The following is a 13,120-nucleotide window of genomic DNA, read 5'->3' as shown; positions in this document are numbered from 1 at the left end:
ACCTTCACCACTGTTGGCCAAGTTCTCAGTTGAGCTGTCCCCAATGGATTCCTTCAAAATGGCTGTCGCCATGAAGCAGGCTAGTGGAACACTCGTGGCTGTCCGTCAGCACTGATTTAGAGGGCCAGTGCTTGTGCACCCAGTCGTACATTTGGATGTCCTACCCATGATTCCATACTTTGTTAGTCCCTGTTTCACGAAGAAACAGAGCAATATTTCACAACTGCTCAGAGCTTTTAATAGGAGCTGGTAGGATTGCTGTATCATAATTTAAACAATCAAGAATGAAATTAACAACCTTATTTATGCTATACAATCAAATCACAAATTACACAGAGAAATTCTGTATTTTTCAGTCAAGATGTCTCTCTTTTCTATATGTTATTTCACAAGGCTTACACCACTGGGCCCTGATGTTTTTCCAACATGTATGTGGTCCAAGCATTTAGTCCAACAAACTTCTCTCTGTGTCAGTCATTTGCTAGGCTCTGGGATACAGTGATATGAATAGGACACCACCCCTTCCTTCAAAGGTGTTTCATGTAATAATGGGAGCATGGATGAGGTGCTGATATGGTCCTGAAGTGTGTGATGCCTTTGGGAGGAGAGAGAGGGGCAGGAAGGTCATGGAGGAAGTCTCTGGATCATGACTTTGAAAATTGCATGGGAGTTTTCAAGATGTACAGAAAGAGAAAAGGCATTTTGGACATTGGGCCAAGCATGTGCAAAGGCCCTGAGATATAGTTGGACTCGCAGAGGCCTAGTGCTCAGAGTAGATTGTCAGTAAATCATCTGACAGAATCAAAGTTTATCTTGCAGGCAATAGGGAACCCTGAAAAAGTTTCCAACAGGGAGTAACAAGGTCAGATGAGTAGTTTCCCTATGGTGGCTGGGACAGGAACAGAGCTAGCAGGGGTAACACAGTATTACTATTATGAACAATAATGGGAATATCAATGAAGCTAGCATAACACATTCTCTCTCAGGGCACCTTCTTTTACGGCTAGAAATAAATAACCCTCTGTCCTACATTGGGTCTTTCTTTTAGGAAGTTCAAAGAAACTTGTTGACTTTGCCTCTTTAATCTTTTCCAAACTCTCTGAGAGATAGGATGAGGAAAATGACACTTGGATTCAGGCACTCACAAAGACTTTTTGAGTCTAGTGTGTGTGAACTACGCACATGAAGGGCTTTGATCTCTTTCAATATCACCCCACCCTCTTCAGGGGAAGAGGCCCTAATCCCTGGACCTTTCGGGTGAGGACAGAACTTGCAGACTCTAGATCTGACTGCAGTAACTTTCCCAAAGCTTTTCCTTGTAAAAATTTGAGACCCCAGAGAAAAAAGAAATGAAAATCACAGACACAAAAATCAGTAGTTATTCCATAACCCAAAGATGATTACTTTTCACATTTGGATGTATTTCCTTCTGGTCGTCTTGGCCACATAAGAAAATCAGGGAGGATCCAGAAGAATACGTAATTTTGTACCCTAATAAATTTAGATGTTACACAAAGTAGAGTGGGACACAAGAAAATGTGCATTATATAGGGAGGAAAAAGAGGAAAATGTACTGTAGTTTAAGATGACCCAGCCCTGCCAGACAGGAAACTGCACACAAGTGAAGGTCACATCCACAGTAGCTTTGCTAGACTGCTCTCAGCTAGGAAAAGTGCAATGAAGTTTTAAGTTACAGGGGACTAACGAGGTGGCCTCAGAATCCCCTCCAAATCCTGGATAATCTGACTATGAAACCGTGAAATGACAAAGTACCAGATTAATCTCAGAGGCTTTAACCCTGATTAAGTTTGATTCTTCTGAAAACAGGAAATGTGAAATTTTGAATCAAACCAGGGTGAAATGAACTAATTCAGCTGCTTAACCAATGACCTTGATCAAAACACTGAGCTTCTCTAACCCTCAGTCTCCTCGTCCATAAAGTGGGAATGATACTTCCTTCCTCATGAATGTTTAGGAATTTAAAAGAGAGAATACTTAGGCACGCAGTAAGCACTCATTAAAGATACTCCTCACCATCCTGTCACTTTCTGGTCCCTAAGAAACCAATCAGAAGCCACCACCCACTTTTGAGACCTCTGGTGGGGGTCTATTGGGTCCACCACCTTCATTCCTCCTTTCCACACACATTCCCAAGGACGCAGGACCTTCACGTGCCCACTACTCACCTGGATCCCTCCCTGTCACCCCTGCCACCACCTCTGGAGCAGCAGAGCCTGAATTATGCCATGTTCACTTTCTGAAGCTCTTTTCAGGAAAACCTCCATTGCGCTTCCATCTGAGTGCCCAATCCATTCCCGAGAAGTTCTTGGCAGATGTTGCCATCCTCCCCTGGGCTTCTGCTGTCCTCGGCACGGTCCCCCACGTAGCACACACTGCTCATGTTGCAATTCTCCTATTTCTCAGCCCTCCGACAGACAGTGAGCTCTTCGAGGGCAGAGCTGTGTCTTTGTCATCTCTGTAGAGAGCTGGTCCCCATCTCCAAGGGCCAGACACAGAGTAGATGGCCAATACCTGCTTACAGAAGGAGTGATGCTTATAATCACTCAATCTGTGTGGCGTGACTTTTTACATCAGCAAAGCAACAGCCCTTCTCTTTCCATGTTTGACTTTGATATAGAATAAAGGAATAGAAGAACTCAAGCCTACCCTAGAGGTTCATAGTAGATGAGGGGACCAAGGAGCACAAGCCAGATCCTCTGCCCCAGAAGCCAGTCCTGTCACACCACAGACATGCTGGCAATGCTCCAGGCAAGCAAGCAAATAGGTCTTCTCATGCGGCACTAGTGGATTAGCAGGCTCTTAGCTGGAAGAGGACAGCACGTTCTCCTCCAGAAGACCTGAACCATCGTGGTTAATGCCATCTTCTTTAAGCCCAAAGGGCTCCCATACACCTAGACATGTTTTATTAGATCTGAGCTGGTGAGAATAAGGCCTGGGTCCACACAGATTCAACTTCAGAGCAACACCATCCTTAAACACTCTCATGTGCCAATTACACTTCCTGCTGCTCTCCACAAACATTGGTCTCATGACTAACACTTGAAGCCCTCCCCAGTTTGGACAAAAAGAGATCTAATTGTTCTGGTTGTCTATTACCGCATAACAAATTCCTCCAAAGCTCAGTGTCTTAAAAAAAGTGCGGGGGCAAAAATTGACTATATCTCATGATTTTATGGGTCAAGGACTTGGGGAAGGCTCAGCTGGGTAAGTCTTCTGCTCCATATGGCATTAGCTGAAACTATGCAGTGGAATCAGCTGGCGGATGGGCTGGTCTGGAGGACCAGATGGCTTCAGTCTCATGTCTGGCACCTTGGTGGGGATGGCTGGAGGGCTGGACACAGCTGGGCTGAAGGGTCATCGTGTGACCTTTCCAGCAGGATGATCTCAGAGTAGTAGTCAGATTTCTTACCTAGTGGCTCAGAGCCCTTAGAAAGAGAATTTGAGGAACCCGGAAGTATAAGCTTCCAATTTCTTAAGGTATGTAATAGCATCGCTTCCCTCCTAGTCTATTGGTCACAAAGCCCACTCAGATTCAAAGGGTTGAGATAGAAACCCCGTATGTTGGTGGGAGGGCTGCCAAAGAATTCACAGGCAACTTTAATCCTTCAGATGGAGAAGGACTATCCTGCAGAGGCGGCCAACTTCTTCCCCCCGAATTCTCCCTGTCTCTCAGTGATGTTTTCACAGCCATACCCACGGTCATCTCTGTGGAGCTGGTCCCTCACTCCAAGGGCCAGCCACAGAATACACAGCCAATACATGCAAAATCCATTTCCCTGTGAACCCAACATCCCCAGGCCTCACTGGCCTGTGAGGAGCAATGGGTCATGTTAACTTCAATGTAGGATTTTGACTAGCATGACATCCCTACCTGTACAGTTGTTAAACCTTCACGGTTCACTCTCCACAAGCTACTTCTGGGAGCTCTGAGGGGCTTCTCCAAGAGGGGTGTGTCCAAGATGGTTTATTCAGAAGTAAGTCCTCCCAGGTTGTTCCTTACCCTTCATTGAGCAACTCAGCCTAGACACAGAGATAGAGAGACAGAAAGAGATCTCACATGCCACATTCACATACCTCCTACCATGTTACTGGGACCATCCAGTGGACCCCAACAGTCCACAGGCTTCCCGGACACTCGTGCCCTCTTCTGTCCCATGACCTCTTCATCCACAGGTGCTACCCAAGAATCCCATTCTGTAGAGAGCTGCTCACGAGGCAGCCACATCCTTCTTCAGGCCTCCTCACCGGAGAGAAGCTCTGTGGGCCCGCAGGCTCTCTCTCTTCCCCATCCCGTGTAGCTACGGCCAGGGGCCTTGTCCTTATGGACCCGAGCCCGAACTGCCCCACTCAGTGTGTTAGATGACTGCCCTCATCAACCGGAGTGATACAGGTATGGCTCTGACTGGTTGTGTCCTGAAGCCTAATTGTTTGCGACTTTGGAAGCCACATCAAAGGCCAGCTGTTTTTGTCCACCCACGGAGGTTGCATTTGCCAGAAGGCACAATGCCACAGCCAACAGGGTAGTGTGGAGTCAGGCACATCTGGGTTTGAGTCACAACCCCCTAGACGTGGAACCCTCAGAAAAGTTTTTCACCTCCCAGCCTCGGTGTCCATGCCCGTGAGACAAAGATAGCGACATCTGTCCCACGGGGGGATTGCAATAATTAAATAAAACAATTTAATGGAGAATCTGGCTTTAAAGAGTGCTCAAAAATAATAGCTATTAAGAAAGTGAGGGCAGTGGTAGTGGTGCTGGAGGTACGATCAGACCGATTTACCTAGTTCTGACTCCAAGCCCTCTGCCGTGCCCGGGGCCTAGGACCATCTGCGACTCTGTGTCACCCACCTCCTGTGCCCGGCTCAGCTCCATCTGCTGTCACAATGGTCTGTGTGCCAACCTTCACCCCCTCTGCCACTCATCCACCAGTTCATTCACACACAACACGTGCAGAGAGGTAACGGACAACGTGTCCCCCCCTTTTGAGGAGTTTCTCCTCCTCTGGAATATTTCCATTCACACAGGCCTCCCTGTGGTGGGCACAGCAACCCAGAAATAGGGCAGCAGATATGTGAAGCCTGGGGCAGGTACGTGGGGGAGAGCGGAGGGGAGGTGACAGGTGCCACCCGAGGGGCAGGGGCCAGCCACTCCCCAGTGCTTTCCTCCCAGTACCCCACTGTCCCAGAGCCCTCCCTATCTCCCCAGCGTGAGCCCTGAGAGGACCCAAAGCTGATGACGGAGTACACAGCAGCAGCCTTTTAGCGTTTTTTAACCAAAAGCTGGGTTTTTGTTCTCCCCCACCCCCGGTTTGTCTGGAAGGAACAAAATGTCCTAGTCTACTCCACATAAAATATGTACCTCCTTCAGCACCATTTGCAAAAGTGTTCTAAAATTGAAAACTGTTGTGGGCTAAGATGGTCTGCCCTCTCCTGCATTTTTTATTGTGTCTCAGAATTCTGCCGTGATGAAGGAAGCACAGATGTTCAATACAGGTAGAGCCCGCTTTTACCAACATAACACACAGGATCATCAAGCCATTTTCACCCATCACGACAAGACTGGTTTTTCCAGATCTGTACAGATGCATCCGGGAGGGGAGGGGCATTCAGGGGCCCCTGGAATGGCTGAGCAGTTTGTAAAAAACCAGCCTGTTCTCCTGAAGGTGAGACTAGAGAGATGGGAAAACATGAGCCTTGTAAGGATCAGCGTGTCAGCCTCGGCTCTGTGCTTCCCGGCTCCGCGACCCAGGACAAGTGGCTCAAGGTCTCTGAGCCCGGTTTAGCATCTACAAGATAGGAAGCAAAATGCACACAGTGGTAGGTTTGCCGGTTAGATCGAATAAGAAAACATATAAAATAGCTACCATGGTAAGTAGTACATGGAAGGCACTCTACGATTGCTTTTGTTGTCATGATAGAAGGAATGTTCAATGAATTACAGCTCTCGTTATGTAATTAATCTATCATTCCCATGATTTATTCTCTGAAGAGCCAGCATTAGAAATAGCCCCGTGTCTGATATGAACTCTATCCTGCTGACTCCAGATCACCTGCTGGGAGGCCCCATGCTTCTTCAGTTCCGGTCCCTCGAGGCAAGACAGAGATCCCAGCGCTCGTTAAACTAACGCATCGTACCCTCTATCTTCCTGTACTGGTCTCAGGAAAAGCTCACACACACACACACACACACACACACACACGGGAAGAACTTCTCACGGAGGACTGTGTGCCCCTCACCCCCACATCACCCACCCACCTCTCTTTCTCTCCCATTCACGGTAAAGATAAAATTGCGGAACACTTAGATACTATAAGGCAGAACACATCATGCTCAGGTACTGTAAACCACTTTAAAATTATTCACTATATAAAAATCTATTGGTTAGTTTACTATAAAGATTAATTTTATGTGTCAACCTGACTGGGCTACATACAGGGTGCCCAGATATTTGGTCAAATATTATTCGGTTTCTGTGAGGGAGTTTTTAGACGAGATTAACCTTTACATCAGAAGACTGAGTAAAGTAAATAGCCCTCTCTAATATGGGTGGGCCTCATCCAATCAGTTGAAGGCTTCAAAAGAACAAAAAGGCTGAGTAGGAGGAAACTCCTGCCTGATGGCTTTCAAACTACAATACCTTCCCCCCATCCCGTCTTTGGACTTGAACTGAACTGAAACTTGGCTCTTCTCAGGTTTCAAGCCTGTCGTCTCCAGCCTGGAACTAAACCATCAGCTCTCCTACTTAGTCAGAATTTCTCCAGAGAATTCTGACTAATCCATCACTAGATGTTGTTCTTGTCTGTGCATTAAAACGGGTATCTGAGTAACTTCTAAGCAATACTGGTCACATACTAAGAGGTAGTTAAAGAAGATAAACTGAAGGGTTTTTGAACGTGATGTGTGTAGTCAGGCTTTTCTCCTTCCTCGCTCTGCCCTTCATCCCTAACTGGTCAGGCTAATGGTGTTTGGCTACAGATATTACAGATAAGGAAGACAAAGTGCCCAGCTCGCTTCCCCTACAACAGTGCCCCTAGAGGAAGGAAAATAGTAAGTGTCCTCGGGAACTCATCAGCCAGTCACTCTCTGAGGCACCAGAAAAAAAAAAAAGACAATCTTGAAAATCAGATCCTTTTCAGAAGGACGCTGGCCAGAGCTGCATGCCTTGGTAGAAGGACCGCCACCAGCCAGTGATAGCAAAGGAAAGGAAATGCCAGCTGGTGTGACATTGACGAAAGTGAAGACAGAAGCCATGTCACGTGGAGCTGGCACACACTGACCTGGGTGACACGTGTTCCCAGCTTTTCTTTTTCTAGCTCACCCCTTCATTCACTCCTTCATGTATCCACAGGACAAATACTCACTGAGCTCCCATGGTCCCAAGCTCCTGCAGCAGGGACTCAAGAGGGCCTGACTCTGGCTAACTAGGTGGCACAGGAGCGGGAGACGCAAGGGAGGGGAAATCCTTTAGGACAGGAGGCAGCGTGTGCCGGCCAATAGTGGGTGAGTCAAGGGCAGGGAGCGGACAAGAAAGAGCACTGATCCGGGAAGGCGTCGGGAGGGTGTGCCCGCCTCTGAAAGAAGGAGAGGTGCGGTGGGCGGGCGCAACAGGGATAGGGACAGCTCTCAGGCTGAGAGTCACAGTTTCCCTGGTCCAGGAGCAGCAGAAGGTAGCCATGCTCTTGTCTGGAGCCAAAGGGGAAAGTGTCAGTCAAAGAGTTTGGACCTGATACATGACTCCACAGGGACGAAGAATTTTGGAGTGTGTCCTAAGAGCTGTGTTTTCAAAAAATCAGTCTGACAGGGGACATATTTTTTCCCAATTTCCTATTTTTCTGTTAAATTCTTTCTTTCTGTTTCTCTATAAAGGCCCTGATGCTGAACACGCAAGACCTTTAAAAGTGGAGAAAAAGGTGACAAGAGGCAGGTGTTTCCCTCCTATGGTAGAGTCTTCTGTACATGTTTCATGTTTCCCACTGGAAGGAAGGTTTCTTGAGACTGGCGGCCAGGGCTGCACATGAGCCCCCGCAGAGTCTATGCCGTGCCCCTGACACGTTGCACAGTCGTCTGCAGGGGGGCCCAGCAACTTCTGTGGGCTTTCCCTTGATGCTTACTATGCAAGCACAGGATGAACCTTAGGACCACAGGATGTTAGATCTTGAAAACATCTCTTCCAATCTTACAGAGGTGGAGACAGAGAGTGGATGTGAACACCACCAAGCAATGAGTCCATGTTGGATCCAAGACAAGAATCCAGACCAGCTAACTTCTGGTTGAGTGTTGTCCTCACTCTAGAAACTGACTGGGATGGGAGAGAGGACACCTGCATTCAGGCCGATCGGGGGGCCTGTAAGACAGACGGGGCTCTACCGAGCTATGCCGGATCTACGCGGCCAGCACCAGACAAGCACAGAGCAAGGGGATCCACCTCCGTCCCCAAAGCCCCGTCCCCACGGCAAAATTACTCTCTCTCTTCTCCCAGGAATGTTCCCAGCCTCTGGAAGGCTGGATCTCATTATGCCAAATTACAAATGGTTTTGTAGTGCTTCGTGAATGTTAGAATGCTTCAAGGTCGAAAAAATGTAATTGCCTCTCAGTATATGCCCAGATAATTATTTTAAAGTCCCTAATCATCCCAGAGTCACAGAATACTCTGGACCCTCTCTAATCCAATTCTTCATTTTACATATGGGAAAACTGAGGCCTGGGGGAAGACAAAAGACTTGAGACCTGCCCAGAGTGGTGTTCCCAGCAGTGGCTTAGAGCTGGGGCCACCGGCTCAGAGACCCACAGACAGCACGTGGCAGGGCATTCAAGGCTGGGGTGCGGGAGAACGGGGTGCGCTACAGGGTGAGAAGGGCCGCAGTGAATGATCCAGCATTCGTCCTGACTCGGCTCCAGAAATTGATGTGGGGACACGCAGGCTCAAGGTCACAGGGAGTTCTTTCCCAAAAAAGCTGAAAGTCAGATTTTCCTGTTGTCAAGAGTGAGGATTTTTTTTAACCTTCTGTGGGCCAAAAGCACGTGTCTGTGGGCCAGGGGTGGTAGGCACACCGGGTCCAGCCGTGGCCGGTCTCGTGGTCTCTGCTGCCTTGAGCGCTGGTCTTTTAAGCCTGATTGAGGGGTGATGTCACATCTCTTGAGTCACTGGGGACGCAGAGGCTGTGAGTTTCTAACTTCAGCTCTCCCCACCGAAGCTGACCCCCTCAGTACAGGCAACTCGGACCTCTGGGTGCATCACTTCGGCTCTGTAAAGAATGGCTTCCCAGGGATGTACAGTCTTAAGTAACCTTGACATAAGACATCTGCCTGGGGACCATAACGGAATGTGATGGGCTGATCCCAGCATTAACATTCCGGTATCCATTTAGGGCCCTGGTGTTTTCAGTAGCATAGCTGCAGGACAGTCACCCAGCTCGAGCAAGCTATAAAAACCCAAAGAGAAACCACGAGAACATCCCTTTACACTTACGCCCAAACCCCACTGCTGAAAATTACCAAGACATCTTTGAAATTGTGCTCCAAATTGAAAAGTAATTAAAACAGGAAAACATGGCCTCATCTCATTATGTTTCCCTCACTGGGGAGAACCCACCTGAGGCTATAAAATCCCTTTGGGTAGGTAGCCAGCTAACACACCTGCTGCCCAGATGCAGATTTACGTTGACGTTTCTGCTGACAAAATGCCCCTTTCCTTATTTGGAAAAGCCACAGGAAGCCAGAAGGCTTTCATGCCAGGGCTCTGCAGCCCTGTAGTAAAGGCATTTCAAACAGTTTTCACCCTGTAGCCTTAGGTAGCCTACACTGTGAGATTTGAGGGGGATGTCATCCTTGGCAGTCTCCTCCTGCACAGAATCCTCGAGCTGACGCTGTGTCCAACTAAGTCCTCAGAAGCCCTGAGCTCTGAAAAGATTATGGTACCTGGTGCCCAACCCTCACCTACACCTGTAATTCAAAACACACTCCAAGCCCTAACACAAACAAAACTTAAGCAGTGATAAAGTCAAAATAGCCTTTTCCCAGATAACTATGGTTAAAAAATTCTGGATAAGTCCATGAAATCGGAATTTTTTTTTTGGTGCCCCAAAATGTCCAGGATACCTGTTGAGCGACTAGCGACTGAGTTTTGCAGAAACTCAGGGTCTCAGTGAGGAGAATAAACCTGGGCCACCCTCTGACACAGATACTGCCACGAGGGCTCCCTTAGGGGTCATCTAGTTCAGTGACCTTCACCTTTGGCAATGGAAACAGTGGCCCCCGTCCCAGTAGCGAGGTGTGAACTTGATCTCAGAAATTTCCAATACGCCGTACTGCCTATTTTGATTGCCAGTGAGTAAAATGCCCACCCAACAGGAGATTTAAAGATTGCCAAGTAAGGTACGCTTTGGATGCTTCTCATAGGAACTCCTCATTCCATCATTGAATTGCATAGCTGGTGGTGAGTCAATTTGCATACATTTCAAAAAACTTACCTGCTCTGGCTTCAGGAGCCCAGCGTGATAAATTATGCACCCTTGCCAAAGTAGGGAAGTGCATGCTCCAATTAGTTAGGAATGCAAAACACAATTAATTAGGTATGCAAAACGCAGTGAGTCCTGGACCTGAAACAAAGGAAGAGAAAGGGAGTTCAGGGTAAAAACAGAAAAAATATGCTCCCAAAAAATGAAGTCATTGCTTCTGCTTTTTGTCCCCTCCCCACCTGGATGTGCTCTGCAAATATGTTACAAGTCTTAGTTTTCTTTTTAGCCTTTGACTCGTTGACATTCCCTGTTTCTGCAGTGATGTACTTCCTTCACCAGGTTCAACGCTCCCTAGCTGTGGATGCAGTCAGAACTTCCTCCAATGTGTCCAATTCACGGATAATTAGTCCAAACTAAAAACATAATCTGTTCAGGGTAATTGACTCTATATGAAGTCACGTTTAAAAAAGAAAAAAGGAAACATGTCTACTTTGGGCTTCACAGATGTGCGTATGGCATGATTATTTCTTAAACCAAGTTGAAATCATATGAGGTCTAATCCCCTTTTAGATCTGGTGGGTCACTGCTGGGGGAGGAAGAAGCAAGCTGAGTTCCATAAACAGAGCACTGAATCTTTACGCAAAACTCAGAATTTACGTGGAATTATTCTAACATGTTTTGGGGGGTTACAGTTACTCAAACACAGCCAAGTGTTTATTCCTGGCACCAGAGATGTTCAAGGCCCTCCACGGGCTGGCCTAGCCACCTTTAAAACCTCAATTACTGATAGTAATCCAGGAAACGAACTGAAATTAAGAAGGTACTCTTGTATTTCTGCCTAGCGATGTTCACAAACATGTTCAAAACATACTTTGTAAGTTCCTATAGGAAATATAAACTGGTACAAACTTTCGGGAAAGCCAATTGGCAATAACACTTGGACCAGTAATTTCACTTCCAGAGATGACTCTAGGAGACTAATTGGCAATACTGACCAAGAGTTTCTATAAGGAAGTTTATCATAGTGTTATTTACACGTATGAAAACTTGAAAAAATTTAAATGACCAACATTAGAGAATTAGGTAAATAAATTATGTTACAATCAATGGTTAAATATTATGAAGCCATTTAATATGGTGTCTACCAGGCTCCAGGCTCTGAGCTGTCAGCACAGAGCCCGACGCAAGGGTCGAACTCACGAACCGTGAGATCGTGACCTGAGCCAAAGTTGGATGCTTAACTGGCTAAGCCACCCAGGTGCCCCTTTTTTCTTTTTAATATAGAGAAACATTGTATTTTTCCAATTTATTACAATGCAAATGTTTTCCTCTTATAATACAAAAGAGTTTTTAAAAAGAAAAAAGACAATTCTTTATACTTTACAATACTTTATAAATGTAAACTGTTTTTTAATTATAGTAGATGTTATAAGTCAGTTTCTAGCTAAATTAAGAGATATAGAAAGTGAGCCATGTTAATTTTAATAATAGTTTCAGCAAGATATACAATCTATGGAACCTTCGTTCCTAGCCAAACTGGAAAATCAGTTTCACATTTGATGGATCTCATTTTAAAACATACAAAAGGAAGCTTCTATAAAGTAAAGCCCGTAAAAAAGTCATTTGCTGAGACCTGTCATTCCTGTCCAGTTCGGCCCTGGCTAGCTATTAAGGTAACTGTTTGGAAAGAACATATTCCCCTCTCTGGTAATCAAAATGCATCTTTTCCTCCATCTGTCTCATAATGAGAAGTCATAATCTTCTTTTTATGACATCACCATAAAAGACATCAATGGAACAAAAAAACACCTTGCTCCTGGTAATAACAGTGTTTGTTATGGAAATTGTAAAATGTTCCCATATAGGTGCAATCCACTTTAATTAAGCCTTGTCAAAGAATACATTTTCAAAACATCGAAATCAGGTATCGCAGAGCCATGAACTTGCTGTCTTGGAAAAAAAAATGCACCTCAGGGATTAAGCTTGGGGTTGAATCAATTTTCTTATTAAGAGGCTGCATGGCTCAGGACGTTTGCAACAGAAGCCAAGCCAAGCCTCTCACTTTATGTTTAGCCTAGCAGTCCAGAACTGAGACTCCTTTGAGCTTACAATCTGGGGACTGATGGTCCCAAAGACTGTGCCAAGCTTCCCTCAGCAGGCTGAACCCTGTGGTGCCCCCACCAGCTCCCTCTGCAGTGCTCTCCTCCAGACTGAGCCCTAATCTGACCGGAGAGACAGGGTAAGAGACCCAAAGGACTCCCACTACTGACTCCGGGATTCGGGAAGTTCCCAGAAGAGGGGAATGAGGCAGTCGTGGACCCAGCCACATTCTAAGAAGAAACCATAATTTTCTTTTCATGTTATCTAACCCTTTTATTTAAATTTTTTTCAAAAATTTTAAGAGTGACATGTGTGCCCCATGATTTTAAAAAATTACTAAAAGGTACAGTAAAAACTAATCTTCCCTATGGCCTCTGTGGTTCACCTTTCCCACCCCTCTTAGGTAACCAACGGAGATAGCCTGGAGTGTATCCTTCCTCACTTTCCTCCCATGCTCATAAAACATACACGGGGGGGCGGGGGAGGTTGTTTTTATTCAAATAAGGGCATTCACTTAGTCCTCCAGGCCAATAGCTATAGATCT

At 46.3% G+C, this 13,120-nt stretch overlaps 2 long non-coding RNA genes across 3 annotated transcripts in view; one reads left to right on the top strand and one right to left on the bottom strand.

Moving 5' to 3' along the window:
* Positions 1-12,167, bottom strand: part of LOC122237437 — a 75,693-nt gene extending 63,526 nt beyond the window's left edge. The window contains exons 1-3 of one of the 2 annotated variants that reach the window (XR_006216007.1): positions 12,110-12,167; positions 10,489-10,617; positions 3,893-4,041 (exon numbers count right to left, since the gene is read on the bottom strand). This is a non-coding gene — a long non-coding RNA (uncharacterized LOC122237437). Of the gene's footprint in view, positions 1-3,892; positions 4,042-4,799; positions 4,873-10,488; positions 10,618-12,109 lie in introns of those variants that run through there. The other variant, XR_006216006.1, reaches the window with a different exon arrangement.
* LOC122237435 lies at positions 4,960-8,570 on the top strand. The gene is made up of 4 exons (XR_006216003.1): positions 4,960-5,106; positions 6,064-6,353; positions 7,368-7,519; positions 7,886-8,570. It is a non-coding gene; the product is annotated as an uncharacterized LOC122237435 (long non-coding RNA).
* Positions 12,168-13,120: the final 953 nt, after the last annotated feature.

Source organism: Panthera tigris, chromosome A3 (assembly GCF_018350195.1).
Source record: "Panthera tigris isolate Pti1 chromosome A3, P.tigris_Pti1_mat1.1, whole genome shotgun sequence".
NCBI lineage: Eukaryota > Metazoa > Chordata > Mammalia > Carnivora > Felidae > Panthera > Panthera tigris.
Note: the sequence above shows the minus strand (reverse complement) of the source record. Positions and strands in the feature narration are given on the sequence as shown.